General features: G+C 38.8%; 1 long non-coding RNA gene across 1 annotated transcript; it reads right to left on the minus strand.

Moving 5' to 3' along the window:
- Nucleotides 1-317: 317 nt before the first annotated feature.
- Nucleotides 318-17,566, minus strand: LOC136010907 (uncharacterized). The gene is made up of 3 exons (XR_010611057.1): nucleotides 17,481-17,566; nucleotides 518-586; nucleotides 318-434 (listed from the first exon to the last, which is right to left on the minus strand). It is a non-coding gene; the product is annotated as an uncharacterized LOC136010907 (long non-coding RNA).
- Nucleotides 17,567-21,151: the final 3,585 nt, after the last annotated feature.

Genomic DNA, 21,151 nt, shown 5'->3' on the forward strand with positions numbered 1-21,151 from the left:
TGAAATTATAGGACGTATAGAGATGCTGACGTGTCACTGTCTGAACACCCCCATTTCTCTTCTCCACTTTACTTTCACCTTTCTAGAACATGATAGGATATCCAAATCCTATGAAGTCACATGCACAAAATAAAATTGCATCCATATTACTTCAAAATGCACAAAAACAGTTGCCGACATCAACCCAGTACAATTCAGTCACCCTCCTGTGGCAGAACCAGCTATGATAGTCAGCAACAACCCTGAGCTAACAGAGCTTGGCCTTTTAGTTCACACCACTGATGGACTTGCATATCTAGAGAGCACTGCTCCTGGGTACCAGTTTTGCTATTATCATACTTCAGCAGAACATCTGCAAGCAAATGAAGGATAAATCCTGAAATGGTTCCTATTCTTCACATAACCACAGGTATCTTGAGTCAGAAATCTTTCATCTGCATGTGTTGATAAATTAAGATCTGTAAGTGATACACAGAATTATATTGAAGGTAAAATTACATCACTGTGGTTTACTTACCTTAATTATCTGAATGGAACAGGGTACTGACTGCCTCAATGCAGAACCACCTCTGATGAACAAGCCATGCTGGATAAAATACACATCAAGTCAAATCACTACATTGTATTTGAAAAGAAACTAATCCCAAGGATAAAAGACACTTAAATTTCCTGTCCTACACTCCTCCCTTTTCAACTGAATCTTCTAGAGTCAGAGGGGAAAATATCTACCTTGGCAAAATCTGTAAAAATGTTCTAAATAATACATGTTTGTTTAAAGCACAATCTTATTGTAACAGAAATCCCATTGAAAAAGCATCACTGCCTAACTGCCATTTGCAAAAGGGTTTGGAGTGCCTGGAAAAATTTTGCATGAACTTCCAAATGTGCAGGAAGCCTCCTCACTCCCTCTACTCTTCCTGAAATGTTTCCAAAAGAAAATAACTTTTCTACTGCACAGAGGAACTGAAAGCATGTTTAACACTAACAAGAGACTCCCTTTTATTATTTTTTTTTTTTTCTGTTGCAAGCATTGATTCATGGAGGCAGAAAATTATGTGCCCCAGATCTGTGCCAGAGCTTGGTCACTACCAGACCTCTCACTGTTCAGTCTCCAGTCCTGTGTTTTAGCCATAAGACCATCCCTTTCCCTGGCACTCATTGGAAGACTGGAATGTGCTTATTGCCAAAAATCTTCCCAACCCAGGTCAAACACATAGAAAAAAGAAAAAGCAACATACATAAACAATGTTTCCTTTTTAATGTCATTCATTATACAAAGTACATTAGAAAAGTTAAGGATAGATTTGAAAATGAAGGTGGAAGGCAATTTTGTTACCAGCAAAGCTGAAGTGATCCAATACGTCTGCGGACATTTTCTGATTTAACAAGTCTCCATGTAAGCAACAGGTTTCCAAAACCTGCTGTAATTTCTAGTGACTACTCTGTCACTATATGATGTGAATGAATGCTAAAAATAACACATATTCTATTATGTGGCTACCCAGTACAGATTTCACTCAGCCTGGATTTATGTATAATTCCTGTCATGCCTTCACAGCACAAACAGAGTAACTGTAGCAATGGTCTATTTTTGTCTAGTACAGGTCTAGAAGGAAGATTAAATGTATTTAATACACAGCCTGGTGCTGATCTTCTTCATTGACTTATGGTAAGAATTACTCTAAATCAATGAAATTTCATCTGACATATTCAGGACTAGGCCCAAAACATACAAATACAAATGGAAGACAAGCCATTATACAGTGCCAGAATATAGGCATAAAGAGATGAGGTTTCCCAGTAAAGTTATCTTACAACAGAAGTAAAACTGCTATATTTTCAAGATAGACCATGAATAAACAAGCTCAGGAGTGTTGCATCCCGACTAGAAGGAAGTGCAGCAGGAGGGCCAGGAGACCTCCTTGGATGGATAAGGAGCTGCTGAGGAAAATTCGAAGGAAAAAAAGAGGCTTATAAAAGGTGGAAGCAAGGACAGGCAGCCTGGGAAGAATACAGGGATGCTGTCCCGGAAGCTAGGGACCAGGTAAGGAAAGCTAAGGCCCAGTTAGAATTAAACTTGGCTAGGGATGTTAAGGATAACAGGAAGGGATTCTATAGGTACATTGAGAATAAAAGACAGACTAGGGACAACATAGGCCACCTCCAGAAGCTATCAGGAGAAGATTTGGAGAAGGCTGAGGTTCTGAATGACTCCTTTGCTTCAGTCTTCACTGGCAAACGCTCTGACCACAACACCCAAGTGTTGGAAGGCAGACACAGGGACTGTGAGAATGAATACCTTAGGCCCACTGTAGGAGCGGATCTGGTTCAAGACCACCTTAAAGACCTGAACACACACAAGTCCAAGGGACCTGATGAAATCTATCCACTGGTCCTGAAGGAGTTGGCAAATGAAGTTGCTAAGTCACTGGCCATCATATTTGAAAAATCATGGCACTCAGGTGAAGTTCCCGATGACTGAGAAAAGGGAAATGTAACCCCCATTTTCAAGAAGGGGAAAATGGATGACCCGGGGAATTACAGACCAGTCAGTCTCACCTCTGTGCCTGGCAAAATCTTGGAGCACATTCTCCTGGAAGGCATGCTAAGGCACATGAGAAACAACAAGGTGCTTGGTGACAGCCAGTGTGGCTTCACTAAGGGGAAATCCTGCCTGACCAATTTGGTGGCCTTCTATGATGGGGCTGCAGAACTGATGGACAGGGATAGAGCAGTTGATGTCATCTACCTGGACTTGTGCAGAGTTCAACACTGTCCCACACAACATCCTTGTCTCTACATTGGAGACACATCAATTTGATGGATGGACCACACAGTGGATAAAGAACTGGCTGGATGGCCACACACAAACAGTTGTGGTCAACAGCTCAATGTCCCTCGTTACGGGTGGTGTCCCTCAGGAATCGGGGTTGGGACCGGTCTTATACAACATTTGTCGCTGACATGGACAGTGGGACTGAGTGCGCCCTCAGCAAGTTTGCCAGTGACACCAAGCTGTGTGGTGCGGTTGATACTCTGCAGGGAAGGAATGCCATCCAGGGGGACCTTGACACGCTTGTGAGGTGGGCTGATGCCAACCTTATGAAGTTTTACCATGCCAAGTGCAAGGTCCTACACCTGGGTCGGAGCAATCCCAGGCACAGCTACAGGTTGGGCAGAGAAGAGATTCAGAGCAGCCCTGCGGAGAAGGACTTGGGAGTGCTAGTTGATGAGAAAATTAACGAGCTGGCACTGTGCGCTTGCAGCCTAGAAAGCCAACTGACTCTTAGGCTGCATCAAAAGGAGCGTGACCAGCAGGTTGAAGGAGGTGATCCTGCCCCTCTACTCTGCTGTTGTGAGACCTCACCTGGAGTATTGTGTGCAGTTCTGGGGTCCTCAACATAAAAAAACCATGGAACTGTTGGAACAAGCCCAGAGGAAGGCCACAAGGATGATCAGGGGACTGGAGCACCTCCCGTATGAAGACAGGCTGAGAAAGTTGGGGCTGTTCAGCCTGGAGAAGAGAAGGCTGCCTGGAGACCTCATAGCAGCCTTCCAGTATCTGGAGCTATAGGGATGCTGGGAATGGACTATTCATTAGATTCTGTAGTGGTAGGACAAGGGGTAATGGGTTAAAATTTAAACAGGGGAAGTTTAGATTGGATATAAGAAAGAAATTCTTTACTGTGAGAGTGGTGAGGCACGGGAATGGGTTGCCGAAGGAAGTTGTGAATACTCCATCCCTGGCGGTTTTCAAGGCCAGGTTGGACAGAACCTTTGGCGGCATGGTTTAGTGTGAGGTGTCCCTGCCCATGCCACGGGGGTTGGCACTAGGTGATTTTAAGGTCCTTTCGAACCCTAACTATTCTATGATTCTATGAAACAAAAACTTATATTAAAAATTGTAAGTCAATATATTTCTCAGGAGATGTTGATTCTTTATGCCAAAATCCCTCTCTCCAGACATCTGGTCCCCTTGACAGACTTTGGTTAAATGCAATCTCTAAACTAGAGCTTTCTGTCTATTATTTGGGAAACAATTTAATCAGGAAGAGATGAATAGGAAACAATGTCTATTAGGATAAAACTGTTCCTTTAATTACACATAACCAAATTTGCTGTCACCTCTCAAACACTATGTATACAGTCACGGAGAGGCTGGCAGCAGATCAACCAGACAAAATCCCTAAATGAGCAGAGACTGCTACAAGCAGAAGAGAATGACTTCCTGCACCCTTTCTATGTGACAGGGAGAATTAATGTTTCTATAGGAAAATGTGGCGGGAGAATGAAATCAGGCAGTTATTGTGGGGGAGGTGGTCCCAGGTCACTGTGCAGCAGGCAGATCTGCACAGAACATACAATGCAGGATTTGGTAAAGGCAGGGCACAGGCCCAGTGGCCAGGTTACTTCATGGATCCTCCTTACTACATTCCCTGGCAGAACCTCAGGAGCTACTTCAGCTTTCCTGGATTCAACTTCTACATCCACAGGTAACATATTACTAGATGAGCTAACAAACATGTCACCAACACAGATGCTGGGAAGGACTATTCAGGATGCAGTTAGTAGAGATCCCTTTGGAACCATGCATTAGCCATTAGGAGAAAGAAGCTTGGTGGCACAAGGCAGTCATGCCCAAGGTCAGCATATCTTCCCAATTTGCCATCAGCTTGATTCATGTAGGAAATACTCAGAAGCATACTTGTCAGTGAAATGATGAACTGCCCTCTTGTGGAAATTCAGGGGAGGGTGGCAGGGGTAGGATGCTGGTTTAGTTTGTTTGGGAGGGAAGGTGTCAGCAAATAAATGAAATATAGGTAGAAGCTCTATAGAGCTTACTGTAGCTCATAAGGACAGTAGGCTGCCTTTGAATCAACATGCCCTCCACCTCTGCCACCTTAGACACAATGCAAGAAAGTGCATTTACAGGGAGACAAACCCATCATGAGAATGTCCTGAATTGAATGGGCAAGTGCTGTAACAACACAGATGTTCAGGACAAACTCACAAATGGAGCTTCGTACCTAAGGAGTACGAAGCAGAGTAGAGGTGGTGGATCCACTCAAGGTGGCACTGAGGTACAGACTTCTTCAGAATACGAGTAGTTCCTTCTTAGGCTCATGTGCTTTGTAGAAACCAGACCAAAACATTGAGCCTCTTCAATGGGTCAGACTTGAAATACAAAATGAGACATGGATGTAGCAGAGCTTACAATTAAGAACTGCAGAAAGTCACTTTGTGCAGAAGATGGGAAAACAGGGGTTTGAAGCTGCTATGCTCCAGTGGCTGAGACGAACAATTATGGTTATAAAATGGAATTACCTAGCTTATTAAAGTTTTGTAAGCTTCTGTCATCTGTAAGTCATCTGACTGGTACTCAGCAAACAGTACTAAAGTTTCTTTTTCCCACTGAATGAATAAGAACTGACTATGAAGTGCCAGCTGAATTTTAAGGGGTATTACCACAGGCCTTTTAAGTGCGAGAGGGTTATTTAGCCAAAGTCTTGCATACTCATTTCAGTACCAGGCTGATAGTCTAGATTTTTTTGTCTAAGTTTAATATCTATTAGGTACTGATTCACCATGTCTGCTGTGGTAGAAGTCAATGAGAGTTCTGCCTCTGGTTTAAAGAGAAACAAGACTAGGTAGACAAACATATCTTGGCTACTGGTAAAATGATAGCAGAAAATATAAAACCAAAACCTCTTAAAATATTTGACAGCTTAATGGCATTTGGTTTTATAACTGTTAGCCTTTAGAAGACAGACCACAGAATGACCCTCAGAAGAACAAATTCTCTACACAGTAAGAGCAAAAAACATTTTGTCTTGTAAACAATCAAAAAGGAACTACTCAAACCAAGTTTTGCTTTATGTCCTGGAATATTAAAACCAAATGTTTGCATGAGCACAGACCCTCTCCTTTTAAATGCAAGCATGTAACCATTGGTTTCAAAAATATTATCTAAATGCTCTGGGACAGCAGAACAACAGCTGCAGTGAGGCTGCCCTGATTCACAATAATTTGAAAGCATGGTCCATGCTGTTGTACCTAATCCGTGTGAGTATTTCTATAGACTCCATATCTCAGAGGGTTTTTTTGTGCACCAAACATCAATCCCCCAGTTTGTCTGGGTTACTTCCAAACACTGAGAATGCAAACAGCTCTGCACCGTCCTGTACTCTTATTACAGAAGCAGCCACAGACCCTTAACTTCGCAGCCCCATGCTAGCAGGTCTGTCTGTAATGTGGCTTGTCCCCTTGGCTATCTCCAGGCAGCTCTACCTTGAAATGCCAACATACTGATGTAAGCATTTAAAATGAGCTTGCTCAGGAGTGCCTAGATTAGCTGTGTTGCCAGGCTCTAGCCACTCTAACCCCCTTTTCCACTTCAGTTGGCTGAGCTTTTGACACTGAAAAGCACCATTTAAAATTAATTAGAGCTCCTTATTTCGTACCAGATCTCACCGCTACCAATTCTGTATATTATGTTTTATGCAGGGAGGGGGGTTCCAGTCAGCAAGGTGCTCTGAGCTGTACTACCAAAACTCATGGATGGGGTGATATTTGCAGAGTAAACAGTATGTGAACAGTATTTCCACAAATTACAGTTTTTGCACAATTACTGGACGACTCTAGTGGAATCTCACATGTTACACTGCAAGGCAAAGCAAACTTCCTGGCAACAGCTTCTTAAGGAGATTTATTATATTATTTTTACTACTGTGCACAACATTGTAAAGTTTTATTTGTAGCATATGCCTAGTGAATTTTTAAAATAATTTGATGTCAACTGTCACAAAATAGTTTAACACACATATGATCAAGCCAACTATTTTCCAGTCTATTTGCTACAGCTGATTTATGAATATATTTTTAAAAGCTGAAGGCAAATATTTTCATTTTATTTCCTGTTCTGAGGGATCTTCTGCCCATCTGATAAAAACAAAGGAATCTAAAGATTCTTCTAATGTATGTTAGGAGGGGTGCTGTCAGCAAGTAAATGATATATGAGTAGCAGCTCTAGAGACCTGTCACCTACAAAATCGTGTAATGCAGTCATGTAAATTTGTGCACACAAAATTTTATTAGATGGGTGTTTATTGTGAAGGAGATCACAACAGTGAACTAATCCTGCACATGAAGTGTTCTTCAACACTTCATATTTGGCAAACATCAAATTTCTAAACTATCCACCAAAATGTAAATGGCATACTTGATATTCAAACTAACAGCAGGTTGTCCCATACAAAATTGTGTTCTTTAAATGTTAGACATTGATTGTATGGCACTCGGCAGTTTCATGGTATTTTGAAATACGTTGTTGACAAACACTGAGCAGCAAAAATGTAACAAAGTGCAAAGTAAAATGGTATAAAAGCAACAGTTAGAAGCAAACACCACATACAGAGCACAATGGCATGAAACCTAATGTAGCTGCTGTATGCATGATCCAGTAAGCTCAGAGGATGCCCAGCTAGTCAAAACAATTAGTCTGACACATCATTACTCATACTGGAACAGCTTCACTTTACATTATTCTAGACAGGGCAGTAGCAGAGTAGGCTCTTCAGAGTTTTACAGCAAAAAAAAAAAAAAAAATCTCTTGGATTCAAATGCAGTTACAATTCTGTGAAATCCCCTTTTCTGAACAAAATTTAAAAGGTGGAATTTGAGTTATACACATAGATGATTGCAGAAGTATAAATGTTAGCAATTCCTGGGGGTTTCTGGAAGTCTCACTCTTTTTGTAGATCCTGCTTCTTTAGTTACTCACAGATTAAACAACTAGAGAAAATGTCAAAGAATCTAGCCCTACATTTAATATATCTTAACTTTTCTGCTGCACAATCTCAACTTAAATTCAAATTATTATGATTATGCCAATTCCCTATTCACAGTATAGATAGGGCAAGGATAAAAAAGCAACAGTGTACACAGATTATTTTTCTTTTTTACATGCACTTGTGTAAATAAACACTGTGTTAGGAAAACTTTACTTCAAGAGGAAAACTAAATATCTGTAAACATTTATATCTGTAACTATCTACAGTTCTTTAATAAAGTAAGTGAATATCCTTTCATTTAAGACTGTTACAGGATTCTTCCCTGCTTCTAAGCATCCTAACATTTACAGATATCCCTGCACTAGTTAAAACCACTTGTCCATTGCTCTGCCTTTTGTGCAGACACTTGTACCTGTGCTGAGTGGGTATAAAATGCTTCCAAATCAGAACACCACAGTTTTATGTACTGGCACCACTGTAAACAAATAGCAACACAAGACATAAGGCAGTAGGGAATCAGGCACCAAACACTCCCATGAGAAAGAGTCTCCAGAACATAAATGCTGCTAAAAGTTCGCTTTATAACCAGGAAGAGTCTTCCCATACATCTCTGAGAGTGCTGAATGAGGCCAATGACAAGTATTTTTACATGGGGTATGCAAGGGCAAAGAGTCCTAAAAGGTGTCGGTGAACAGTTGTTCAAAAGCACTGGTACAGACTGAGCCTTCGAGTCACTTTGGTTGCAAACCCAAGTGATTAAGATAAAGAATTTGCAAACAAAAAGTCTCTGCATTGCTTATCAGACTCCCATAGGCCCTGCTGCCAGCATCTTCTCCCAGCCCTGTGCCACCTCTCTGCTGGGATGCCACAGCAGCAAACAAAATCAGTGGTGGATCTCCAATTAAAATATTTCTTTCTCTATTTTTTATCAGGATTATTTTTAATCTGGCAAGATTTGTGTTGAAGTGTGCTGCCTTCTCCCCCAAAACACACTCTAGTAAACTGAACATGCTAATGTAATAAGGGGTGAGCCTGTATCAGGAATAGATGTCCAAAAGTTTTGTGAGCATTGCTCCTGCAAAAAAGGGTATGTACACAAATACCTTTGATTACACAGAAGCTCTCACAGTGGGTGGAACCCAAAGTCCAGCCAATCTTGCGTCCTGTCTAGAAGTTACGCTGATATTTTTTTAAATATACACCTTATGCAATACCAGCCACATTCTCTGATCCTTAAATTAGCATTCTACAATTATTTTCAGAGAAGATGCAACTTCTAAAGCCCGGTATTTGATTCTATGTACTATTTTATTTACTATTTTATTTACTATTCTATGTACTATTTTATTTTTTGTGCTAATAAAATTAATCTACAAAGGTGCTTACGGAAACTGAAAATATAGTGGAAGACAAACAGATTTGGAAAACTGACCTGGAAATCCCACCCTGGGTCTACAAGTCCAGTTTCCTGGTAGTATCACAAAATATATTATATAAACAGGTCAAAATTAATTTTAAAATATGGATTAGCCCACTTTCCCCACGGGGAAAAGTTGTTCTGATGATCAGAGAATTCTTCATGTTAAACCTAATCAGTTATAGCCAATTCCTGATCATTCCTTATGTCAGTACTATTTCAGAACATCTCCATTTTACTTATCTTTCAGATAAGACAGAAAATATGCCTTCTCAGGAGAGAAAAAAATTAATTAAAACAGAAGTTATAAAAGATTAGAGATTATTCTGGAACAGTACTAGGATTTTTATCAAACGATGCTAATAGAAAATATTTTGGAAACCAATATAGACTCCTATGCCAAGGATTTAATACCATCTCATGCATATTTCCATCAGGTTATGTGCGTGCATGGAAATAAAGAACTGGACTTGACTCTCCCATAAATTTTATTTCCTCTCCCCAGAGAAATAAGGGTCTGAAGGGTCCCTTTGTCTCCCTAGTTAAAAGGAACGAAGCCAAGAGTTCTCAAACTGAAACACCATGGAAGAAATCTCTCTTAACAGGCAGTTCTATACATCATCTCCAAGTTAGCATTCCTAAGTTAAGATTTTTTTATATTAGGCAAAGAAAAGAAAAATCTCAGCTACCAGTGATGACTTCTTTTCATCACTACACTCATCAGTAATCATCTATCCCTGCCTATTTCTACCTTTCAGTATACGAAGGCTTAAGTATATGAACTGAAGCTGTAAACTAGCCTCTACCTGTAACTAATATGTTTATAAATCTTCCATTGCTTCTTGCATCCTACTGACATGACAAATTTTCTTCTCCCTCTCACACGGATAAGCACAAATAAGTATTTTTAAAAAAGCAAAACATCATCAGGGCACATTCTCTTTTCTTGTCCGAATAGAACCAACAAACGAATAATTCCTTGTTGAGAGTTTTCTCTCTTTTCCACTCACTTTTTTCCCGGCTTAAAAGACTATGAACATCTGCTTCCCTTATTTTCCTAAACAAGTCTTTGGAAAACACCAATTCATCCTGCAGGCTTTAGGAAGTTTACAGATCCTATCAGCTTAATAGCATACTGCTACACTCAAAAGAAGGCACTAGTGCTCCTGACTATTATGTCCTTTTTTAAAGCATGGCAAAGACATCAGGTGCTCTAGCACATCCTTAGTAGTGTATGACAAATTAAATAACAAGATAGTCAGGAATTACTGGGACTGGCTAGTATTATTTTCACCCCCATATTACATTTTTCTTATTTGTTTACATCATTAGAAGAAAATTATTCTACAGCATCCATCTGGGCCTTCAGTTGTGCTGTTCAAAGGGAAATCCTTTCAAATGGCAATACAGAGATCAAGGGTTAAGGTCCCAGTTCTGCTCCACTTGCAGATGCTGGAAATTGCTTATTTCAGGAGATTTTGGCCCTTCAAGAATAGGTGTATCATAACAAAATCTGTCAGTCTCCTAGGAACTGAAAGGCCCAACTCCTGCATTTTGGATTCACTATGAATAATGGAATTTGGGTTTCTCCCACAAAATGCTTTGTCTGTGTTTATTGAAGGAGGGAACAAAATTTCTAATAGCAAAAGCACAACCTTTGTGTCCCTCTTTCTCTCCAGAATTTTAGGGTGAATACTACTGACTTTGCATCATGCCTTCCTGCCTAAATCCTCCCATACCAGCAAGATGGGTTCCTAACTGTGTGAGGTTACATGGGAGCTGCAGGAAGACAGGTACTGTATTTCAACCCTTCATATTTGCTATTGTGTATATGAAAATTGAAAAGATAATTGTTTCCAGTAAGGGTGGTTCAATAGGTGTTGTCTCCTTTTACACTGAGCCTAATGTGTTCATTATCCATAAGTTCAGAGCAAGACTCTGAGAAGCAGTCTTTTCAAACAAGACAAGAAAATTCTTCACCTGCATCAGTGAGAGATGCTACTGGTTAGTCTAAAGGAGAAGATCCTGATATTTTTATTTATCTCACAATCTTACACAGACGGTGCTGTGAAATAACATCATCCAGCTGATTGATTAAACAGCCAACAGCTGAGGGTAACTATTCCCCAACAAATATTCAGTCCAGATGGGCCAAATTCTGATTTCATCTCTATTGGAAGGCTCCAGTAAATTCAATATTCTTACTGAGTTTATATAGCTACTCTTGTAAATGGACTCAGAGTCAAATCATACAGATGTAATAATTAAACGTCTAACATCAGTTTCTTACACATTTGAATGGATAGCTGTCCCTCAGCTTCTCAGGTTGGTTTTGATTTCAAGCTCTAGATTTTGATTGTGCTCTAGAATAAGGAAAAGTAGAGAAACGTGGCTACCAATTTTATATAGCAAAGTACAGAATACTTTACTAGAGGCAAACCACTTTGGTAGATCCTACTAGAGGATGATGGCTCCATCATGTCCATACTAGTAAGCATGGAAACAAGGACAAGTCTGAATAACTTCCTGAGTTAGGACTTATGTAGCTAACTAATAATTATCCCTCAGAACAGTTTAAAATACCTGTTTAATTTTAAGTCTACAGTCGAGTAGAATTGACAGCATTTGAAGAGACACTGATTCAATGGAATGCTGAGATTTGCTACAGAGATGCTCTCCTCAAATGGGACTGTAACGCTGTCTAACAATTATTTTATTTTGTATCAATGGGTATGATATTTGTTGTATGCCTTGGTTTGGGGTGTGTATTACTTAGTGCTATTTCAATAAATGATTGGTTAACTGACAAAGTGAATGGGTGAGAAAGAGAAGAAACAAATGCTTCAAATTAAAACGTCCCCATTTTTCCCACAAAACCACAGCTATTTTACATCAAATTTAGCTCAGTGTTAGAGAAAATGCCTCAGAACATCAAATACAAAAATTAAAACTAAAACAAAACCCATTCAAACTGTTTGAATATAATATTGTGAAAATATTTTCAACCAAATTTTATTAATTTTTTTCAATGCAAAGAGATGGGAAAATTCAATATAAGTCTGTAAATAATTTCAGTTAAATTAAATCAGCTGGTATTAGCAAATAAAACACATTTCATTCCACTCTTGAGTTTGTCTATTTATGCATATTTTGAGATTTTCATAAAAGAAAGCAGTTAGTAAGAGATCTTGAAAAGAGTTTAGAGTTTGTTTTTTCCCCCAATCTCAGACACTGGTTGTAAGAGGCTTTTGCTGCCAGACATTATAGTATGTTTTCCTGGTACAATTATAGTGAATGGATATACAAAGAGCATTAATATGGCCCTCTGATAGCAAAATCCAACGAGTTTATCTATCTCATAGCAAAATCCAACAAGTCTATCTATCTCACTGAATAGTCAAACACACAATTATGGCTGGCTGGTTTCAGCCAAGTTATTTTGTTTGAAAGTGGTTGTTCACACTGCAATCCATGGCATATTTGGGTCAGAATGCACTGTCTTTTGGGGGAATGGGGAAGATCTACTTTGCTTTTCACAGATGAGTATTATTATGAACCAAAAATCCACCAATTCATGCAAGTAAGGTCTCAGAATAGTTAAGTGCTTTCTAAATTGAAAGCCTTTACTAGTTGCCCACAACACAGGTTGTATTTGTGAATACCACTGTGGTATTGAAATAATATAAACAAACAGCTTTAGAAAAATAACCAATATTTTGAAAACACATATATAGCATAGCACTGTGTACAATCGTTTTCATGACCTCTCTTTACACAATTTCAGTGATTTGAAAATTAAATTTCTTGATGAGTCAAACTGAAGTGGATGCCAAAACTATTCAATATCAGAGAAATGCAGTTTAGAGTCAATAGGATTGGCCATCTAATGACTATTAAGTATGCTATAAATTTAAATCTTTGAACTACTTGTTGAGATTTATTCAGGCAGACAAACAAAGATAACAAAAGTCTTTTGTGTGTTTGTCACTCATTTCCGTTGCTCTGTTGTTGCAGTGTCAAATAATGTCAGTTATTAAAGCACAATTAATGTAATTTTAAATTCTCAACAAATTAAATTATAAAGACAAGCAGTGCAAGGAGGACCCTACCCATTTTTATTGAACATTTTATTTTTTTCCTCCTAGTTTTGTGGCAAATTTTAAATCAATGAAAGGTTAGTTTCAACTTTGATTTTTAGAGATAGAGCCCATTTTGATACAAAATTAACTTTCTTTTCATTAAGTTATTTCTGTTTTCATTTATGATTGTATGTGTTCATTCAGTGAAGGGGTACCTACCTTCTTAAATCCTCTACTTGCACAGTTACTACTTTCATTTTAGCAGAACTGGAAGAAGCTTTTTTAAAACAGTGACACAATATAAATGACCACGAAAAACAGAGGCTTGATAAGAAAATCTACAGTTGTTTTTAACCTATTTAATAAAAGGACGTTAAGTCCTTCATTCAGAAATCTTGGAAATTAATTGAAGACAAAAAGATTGCCTATTTCTAGTCTTGCTTAATTTGAATGGGATCAGGAAAGTTATTCTATGAAAGCAACTTCAAGCTGGTCATCTCAAAGAAGCAAAATTAGCACCCACTGTGCTTGAATCATGTTGACTATGTTTAACGCTACATAATTTAGGAGGAAGGGGGTGAGATATTTTACATTTTGTGAGATCATACCTCAAGATTTAGTATAGCATCTAGAATTTCTTTGCAAGTATAAAGACAATGATCCATTGTGTACTTCTATTACTAATTATTCTGTAAAGATTGTCTGTTCCAAAAGATAATTAGAAAGGGTGAAATTTAATTCCATTAAACAGAACTCAGCAAGGACATAATGAAATTTTGTTGTGAAGTAGTAGACTCACTTTGAAGCCCAATAAAAAGCTTTTACATCGATGGAATGAATAAGATTGTAAAAGCTCATAACTTTTTTTCCTTTTTTTTTTTTTTCCTGCACAGACAGCATTTAAAAATAATTAGACTAAGACTGAATAATGCTTGCAACAAGTTTCAGTTCTCAGACATTTCAGGAAAAAGGGATGTCATCTTCTGCTTTTTAGTATTTGTTTTGCAGAAGTCAACACACCAGGCACAGAACAGAAGAAAAAGTGATCTATACTTATATAGCACCAAACTTCCCTGATTCCATCTTGGCCTTCCAGCTGTCACAGGAAAAAAAAATAAACAAATAACCCCAGTGCTGCCTGAAGAAGCCCCATACAAGGCTCATCCCAAACCAGTTCTGGGTTTCAGGAGAGCATCAGGATGTCTCCAGGTCTTGATAACTTTTCCAAAGTGTTTAACAGTAAGATGCTTGTCCAAGTGATGATTTGGCAGTGTGGACCACTGTCACCCAAAACCAGTCCGAGATACAGTGTAGAGCTGGAGAACTTGGCCATATTGCCTAGGACCCCATAGTAGCCATCACTGCTGCATGAAAAGTTTGCTTGAACTAATGGCTAGTACCTGGGTTCAGGTCTGTATTGTCTCATTTAAAGGCCATATGAACCTACTTAATGGCACAGGGTTTACCGTAAAGAAAAGAATGATACGAATACAATACACAATACAGCAGTAGATAATACGCTTGGGAAAACTCTTTGGGAAAACACATGAAGCTGCTCGAAACCAACTAGGACATTACAGGCTTGACTTTGGTTGCTCAGAACTTAAAGCTGCTCCTGCAGCAGGATGAAAACTTTTCACACCTCAGTTGCCATGCTCTGTGACAGTCCTTTACAAGAGCCTGAGCCCTACACACCCATCCTGGGAAGAAGAGAGGCTGGGAAAGAAAAATAAATGAAGAACTGCCTGTCCAAGAGAAGCATAAAGATCAGATATAGACAGAATAAGTGACCTGCCCAAAGTCCCATCATTAAGACTATGACTTTCTTGACTCCAGGTAAGTGTCCTGAGGACAGGACATCTTTCCTCTCATGGATTATATTTTCTCATGAGGCAAATGCTAGTTTTGGAAAAAAAACCCCAAGAAGCTCGTTTCCTCCTGGTATGCTGAATGGATGTGAATTTATTTTTTAAGACTAATTCCTACTTTAACAGCAAGTGCTATGGCTAAATTCTGAAACTGAGAAGATTTTCAGCATACTGTGACCTAATGACAGTGGATGTTAAGAACACATGTGGCCTTTTTGAGCTTTGTAGAATATTCCCATGAAGAGATACTTAGCAAATGCAGCTTTGTGTACATTTCACAGAACTCTGCCAGCATTACTGACTTTTACCCAGGCCTGAGCCTTACTCAAGACTGAAGTCACAAAAGAGAGGATTAGTAGGGCTACACTGAGGCTGTCTGTCACATAAATAGTTAATTAACTCCTGATTGGACGCTGCTAAATCCCCATTTCCTTTGCATTTTATCAACCCTCCCTAGGAAAAAAAAAAAAAAAAAGAAAAAAAAAGTTCTTATATAGCAGAGAAATAAAAACCGTAGTCAGGAGTAGTAATGAAATCAGCCTTTTCTGAATAAAAGTTGTTATACTATAACAGATAACAACATGTTCATATGTTGCATCCTCTTGAAACCAGGTTAACCAGCATGCTCAAATCATCACTTCTAAATATGTCCCAAAAAACAACAAAAAACCAAGGTGGTCTGCAATACAGCCTTTCACTGAATTCTTTATAAAGTAAATTTGAAATCTATATGTTACCTGTTACCTCAGTTCAGCAGCGTCAGTGTAAATCTACAGCAAGCTGGAGCAGGACATTAAGTACAAACAGACTGGAGGTATTACAGAGAAAGAAATTGATTTATTCAAATTTGAAATCATGTGCTTTGAATAAAACATGTTTTATACAAGATTCAAGGCAATCAGAACTAGCTTTTCCTTTCACAGAAGCAAATTTACACCTAAGATTCCTCTCCACAGGTAAAGCATCGAAGCAATAACCTTCCTTGGAGACACTTCCAATAGCTGCCTTGTCTCAAGGCATGTAAACCCTTGATACATGACCTGAATTTAGCTCTTTTTTGTCTCCGAAACATCAGTTTATAGATACGAATGTATTTGAAAAATGAGTAGGCTACATTTTCTAAATAAAAAAGGAAAATTTTCATCCTTCCACATTTTTTGGAAATATCATTTTCTTAAAGTTCAAAATAGAAGAAAATTAAATTTCATGGCTATAAAAAATGAGAAGGAAAAATGTTTACTTTACTGCCTATGCTGCTAAGCATTTTAATCAGAACTAGTAATTTTTTCTTTTAGAAATACTAAGCTATAAATTCATTTCCCAGCTGCAATGAGAAATTGCTGATACATGTGTCTGATTTTCCGAAGTACTGTGCAGCTACCTTGAGGTGCTGCACATCCTTCAGCTCCTTTGTACATAAGACCAAGCCCTTTTCTATATGAACACACATCAAATGTTTACATCACCCATGTGAAAGAGGATTTAAGTGAGAGTAAGGTAACAGTTTTAAGGACACATCTCAAGTGGCAGTGTTAATCACTGATAAAAGCAAACTGCTGTTAGATAAAAGATTCTCCACAGAAGAGAATGTACCTCATGGTCTGAATCAGAGCAGATTGTTTTCACCACATAGAGTCAAACTTTCTACAGAGCGTTTGGTTCTCCAGCCTAACTGTTACTGAGCTTAAACAGATAATATAAGTTCCAGGAGGAAAGAGGTAGGCATTAAATATGAACATTAAGAACCATATTATAAGGAAAACTCAAACTGAATGCCAAGGATGGAAACCAACCAAGCGTGAATTTCATTACCATTTTTTTTTTCATTACTTAGTTCCTCTCCTCTCTGCTGGATATCACAAATGGGCCTCAAAGTCAGAATTACAAAATTCATTCTCTAGTACATAAGGAATATTTCTGTGTTAGTTGTGAAGTACATATGAAAGGTGCTTGCAAATGATGGCTCACATGGCCTTCCTTGCCTGTTATCCTAAAGTTGGCAAGCATGCCAGTGATGCCAGAGACACACCAAAAACTACACAGCACCTTGGTAAGACAATTTCTGAACTGCCCCCATATTACATTTCTGTTAATGCTGAATTCAAGTATATGTGTGCCTGACATGAAGGTAGAGGAGGGAGAGAGAAGAGAGAAAGCAGTGAGAAAAGATCAGCTGCCTTCAGAAATTAGGTATTACATGAAATAAAAGAGCTCAAGACAGAAGGTCAGGTATCCTCTGTTATTAAGAACAAGCAGATTTAGTCATGGTTCCAAGCCACCCATTAAAGTGAAATACAATAGCCATTATTTTATTACTGACTCTAACCTTCCAATGGATACAGAGTCCAACCACCGTCAGCTTGTTGGAAGCAGTCAGAAGATGCCTACTGTAATCTGCAGAGACATAAAAGATGTCCTAGAGGGGAACACAAGAGCAGATTACATTTTCTTTGAGTTTATATATCCCTTATTTAACAACGGTGTTCAAAGAGTGAACAAGTAAAGCAAAACATTAGTGTTTGAATATGTTTCAGTCAGTAAGACATCAAACATCTGTATGACATCTGTAATATGAAAGTGCTGCATGTCTCAGGATTGTGCATAATGTTTCTTTCCAAGGGTCTTGGGAATTTGGGGGGGGGTTTATAACCTTTTTCTTGTCATTTTTTTCCCCAGCTTCACTCCACCAGTACTAGCTATGTCAGAGAAAGGCCTGAGGAACAGGTTCCCTGTGGTTACTCATTCTCCTTCAGAACCAGCAAAGGTGAAATTCTGGCTTTGTCGCAATAAATGGAACGCATGCCAAAATCTTGAAGGGCAGAATTTCACCCTGTCAGGCTATTCTCTGCAATGGTAATGCAGCTTCCCTATATACACACCTATCAGAGGGCAGGGGTTTGCAAGTGGATTCACAAAAATGTAAAATGCAGGAAGGGGAAAGTTCTTCCAGTCATCTGTCTGCAGGGAACAGGATTCCCTTCTACAGACACCCGCTTCAACTCCAGTCTTTCCCACTTTGTCCTCAAATTCCCTTCCTTACCTAAGGAGGCAATCCTGCACAGTGAGAACCTCACAGACTTTTAGGGTGTGTTTTGTGCTTCTAAGGTTCTTACCAGTCTCTCAGGGCTGATGTTTCCACAGAAAGGTACAAATTGCCCCTTGAGAACAAACTGTAACGAGATGCGCATTTCTCTTAAGCTTTGAGCACATCCTATGTTATTCTAGTATACACTAAAGAACAGAAAACCTACCTCTTGTAATGAGGGAAGGGAACCACTGCTAAGGTGGAAATTATAGCTGTTAGGCAACAGGAACCAAATCATTTTTTGGTGGTTGCTTTAATGGTTTTTGTTTTGGTTGTTTTGCGGTTTAGTTTGGGGTTTTTTTCATTCTCCATTATTTTTAAAGAGCCTTTCCTTATGCAAACAAGAGCACTCACTGATCATCACCAGTATCTCTTTGCTTGTGGTGTATATTAAGAAAATTAAATGGAATATTCTTAGAAAGACATCTGTGCCTGGGGTGACTCACATTTGATCAATCCCTATGAACTGTTCTTTTCAGAGGATGTGCAATTATTTGCTCAGTTAGGCTTAAACTTTTTATTTATCTAATCACCCTCCTGTAAAGCTTTGATCTGAGCTTCCAAAACCTCTTTTTCTAACCACTTTAGCTACATATTTAAAGTCTTTTTGTCTAATCAACTTCAGCCTATAAAACATGCAATGTCTTACTTAATGCATCTTATTAGGAAATAAAGCTGCCGCATGGATTTTTAGATCTCTCATTTTGCAACCCCGTGAGCCATTTGGAAGCATCATTAATGTCATTATTCCAGGGGAGAAAGAGAGAACTGGCAGCAGAGTGAGCCCTCTACACGGCTGTCAGCTTTACCCTGCTAACATTTGCAGAGTGACTCAGAGGTGAATCACAGGTTTCTGCAGGTGTACACCAGGGAGAGCTGGATGATTTCCATGTCACAGTGGTTGCAAATGTTTACTTCATTAGTTCATGGGGTTACTCAGCAGTTGTAGCCAACTCAATTTCTCAATCTTACTGTATGGCAGTTAAAAAAAAAAAAAAAGGGAGTAGATAGCAGCTTTGAAATTAAAAACTGAAAACCAACCGTCAATTTGTAATTAGAAAGTCTCAGCAATATTGGAAAGTGTATGGATATGTGTGTGACTGGCATTAAATACACATTATGAAATATTTCAAAGTGTATCTAGTGTTAGGTCTAAGTGTTAGGTCTATTATACTCATTACCATAAGAGTAAAGGGTATGCTCACTATACCCTTTTCCACAGCAGTACACCATGAAGAAGGAAAGATCTCTGAACCTTGCATGGATGGTTATCTCTATACACCAAAAATGCCATAAGTAAACTTACAGTGATGTGTCTAGTTAGAAACCATTTCAACAGTTCCTTTGAAGTGTCCAGATATTTTACAGTAAGACTTTGCATGTATAAGAATAGTCACTTGGGATTTACTAACAGCATCTCACACCCACTGCTGCTGGTATAGCTGTAAGAACTAAATTCCTTTAGTCACATCTTCTGTTTACATTTCAAATCTGCAGGTGCTGCCATAGGTAAAAGGAAATTCCTGTATGCAGGACAACAGGTAGCTGTGTGTTAAATAAAGCTTCCTTAAATTTCTTTCAACTAGATTCCATAAGCTATTTACCTATCCATTTTCCTAGTCTATTTATTTTGAATTTTACCGTCTTTTGACCTCATGTTAATTTGCTCCCCACAAGATTATGTCATCAGCAAATTTATCGCTTTACTTCATGTTCTTACTTTAAGGTTATTAACATGTAAGGTGGAACAAAACCAGGCCTCCCAGGTTGATCCTTGACTTCTGCCATATTATAAGTCACCTCCAGCCAGCATGAACTCCCAAATGTTCCCACTTACATGAGCTGTTTGTCTTACATGTAGAAACCTGTTTTTCCCAAGGCCAAGGGAAAGCCTCTCCTTACCTTTTCATTATTTTATCTTGTGGATTATGTTTTGCATAGTTACCATACTGAAAAGATTCTGAATTTTCTCCCTGATACAAAACCAGTAATGGGTTACAACCAAGCCAACTCACTTCTCTATTTAAAATTTATCAAGTTATCTGATACTCAGTGGAAATAAAGACACTAAGACCTAATTTCAGACAAACAAGCCTGACCAGCTCTAGCCAAGTAAATTACTGGCTAAAGGTTGAAAGGCTATGAAGAGAAGATGGAGTTAAGAGACCCACAGAAGTTGAAAGCTCTGTTTATCCTAGATTCTCTCCACATTTTATGCAAAGAGCTGACATCTTCTAAAGATCTCATTAGAAGCTACCCAAGCAGAGAATGGAGTACCATGCCAGATATGCACTCAGTGCATTATTATATCAATTACATGCCTCCTTAAGGATACTTTTCTAACCTGTGAAGCACTTTTCTACCTAAACTATGAACTTTTGAAAATAATGGAAGATAAAAATGGAAGTCAGTGAGAAAACAGAGCCACTAAAAACATGTTTTAAGAGCATCCAAGTGACTCAATACACTGTTCTGCATGCTTACACTGAAACAGCAAATGAAATCCAGGGAACCTGTATCTCTGTGGAGTCAGAGTATTTCAAGACAAAAATGGCCATGTAGCATTGATTAATAAAACTAACTGGGTTATAATGGCCAACAATCCTACCAGGTGCCATCTACACATGAAATATTTCCACAGATGCTTGCAGTTACAGCAGAGCCATCTTGGTAACCCTGATAGTCCTTTCCAATCCTCCACTCCCAAGAGAACAAGCTGTGCCGCACTGAGTAATGAGCAAAAAAACAGATGACAGTTGGCATGGACAGATGGAGGCTACCTGGTGGTAGCCTCCCCGCAGCAGGAGGCTCAGCACCCCTCACCAGGCACCACCAGGCTCTGCAGCACTAGCCAGATTGCACTCTGTGTAGCGCAAAGTTTCCTCAACTAAAATACGAGAGCAATATTCAAG

The sequence above is a fragment of the Lathamus discolor genome, chromosome 3, assembly GCF_037157495.1.
Source record: "Lathamus discolor isolate bLatDis1 chromosome 3, bLatDis1.hap1, whole genome shotgun sequence".
Classification (NCBI taxonomy): Eukaryota; Metazoa; Chordata; class Aves; order Psittaciformes; family Psittacidae; genus Lathamus; species Lathamus discolor.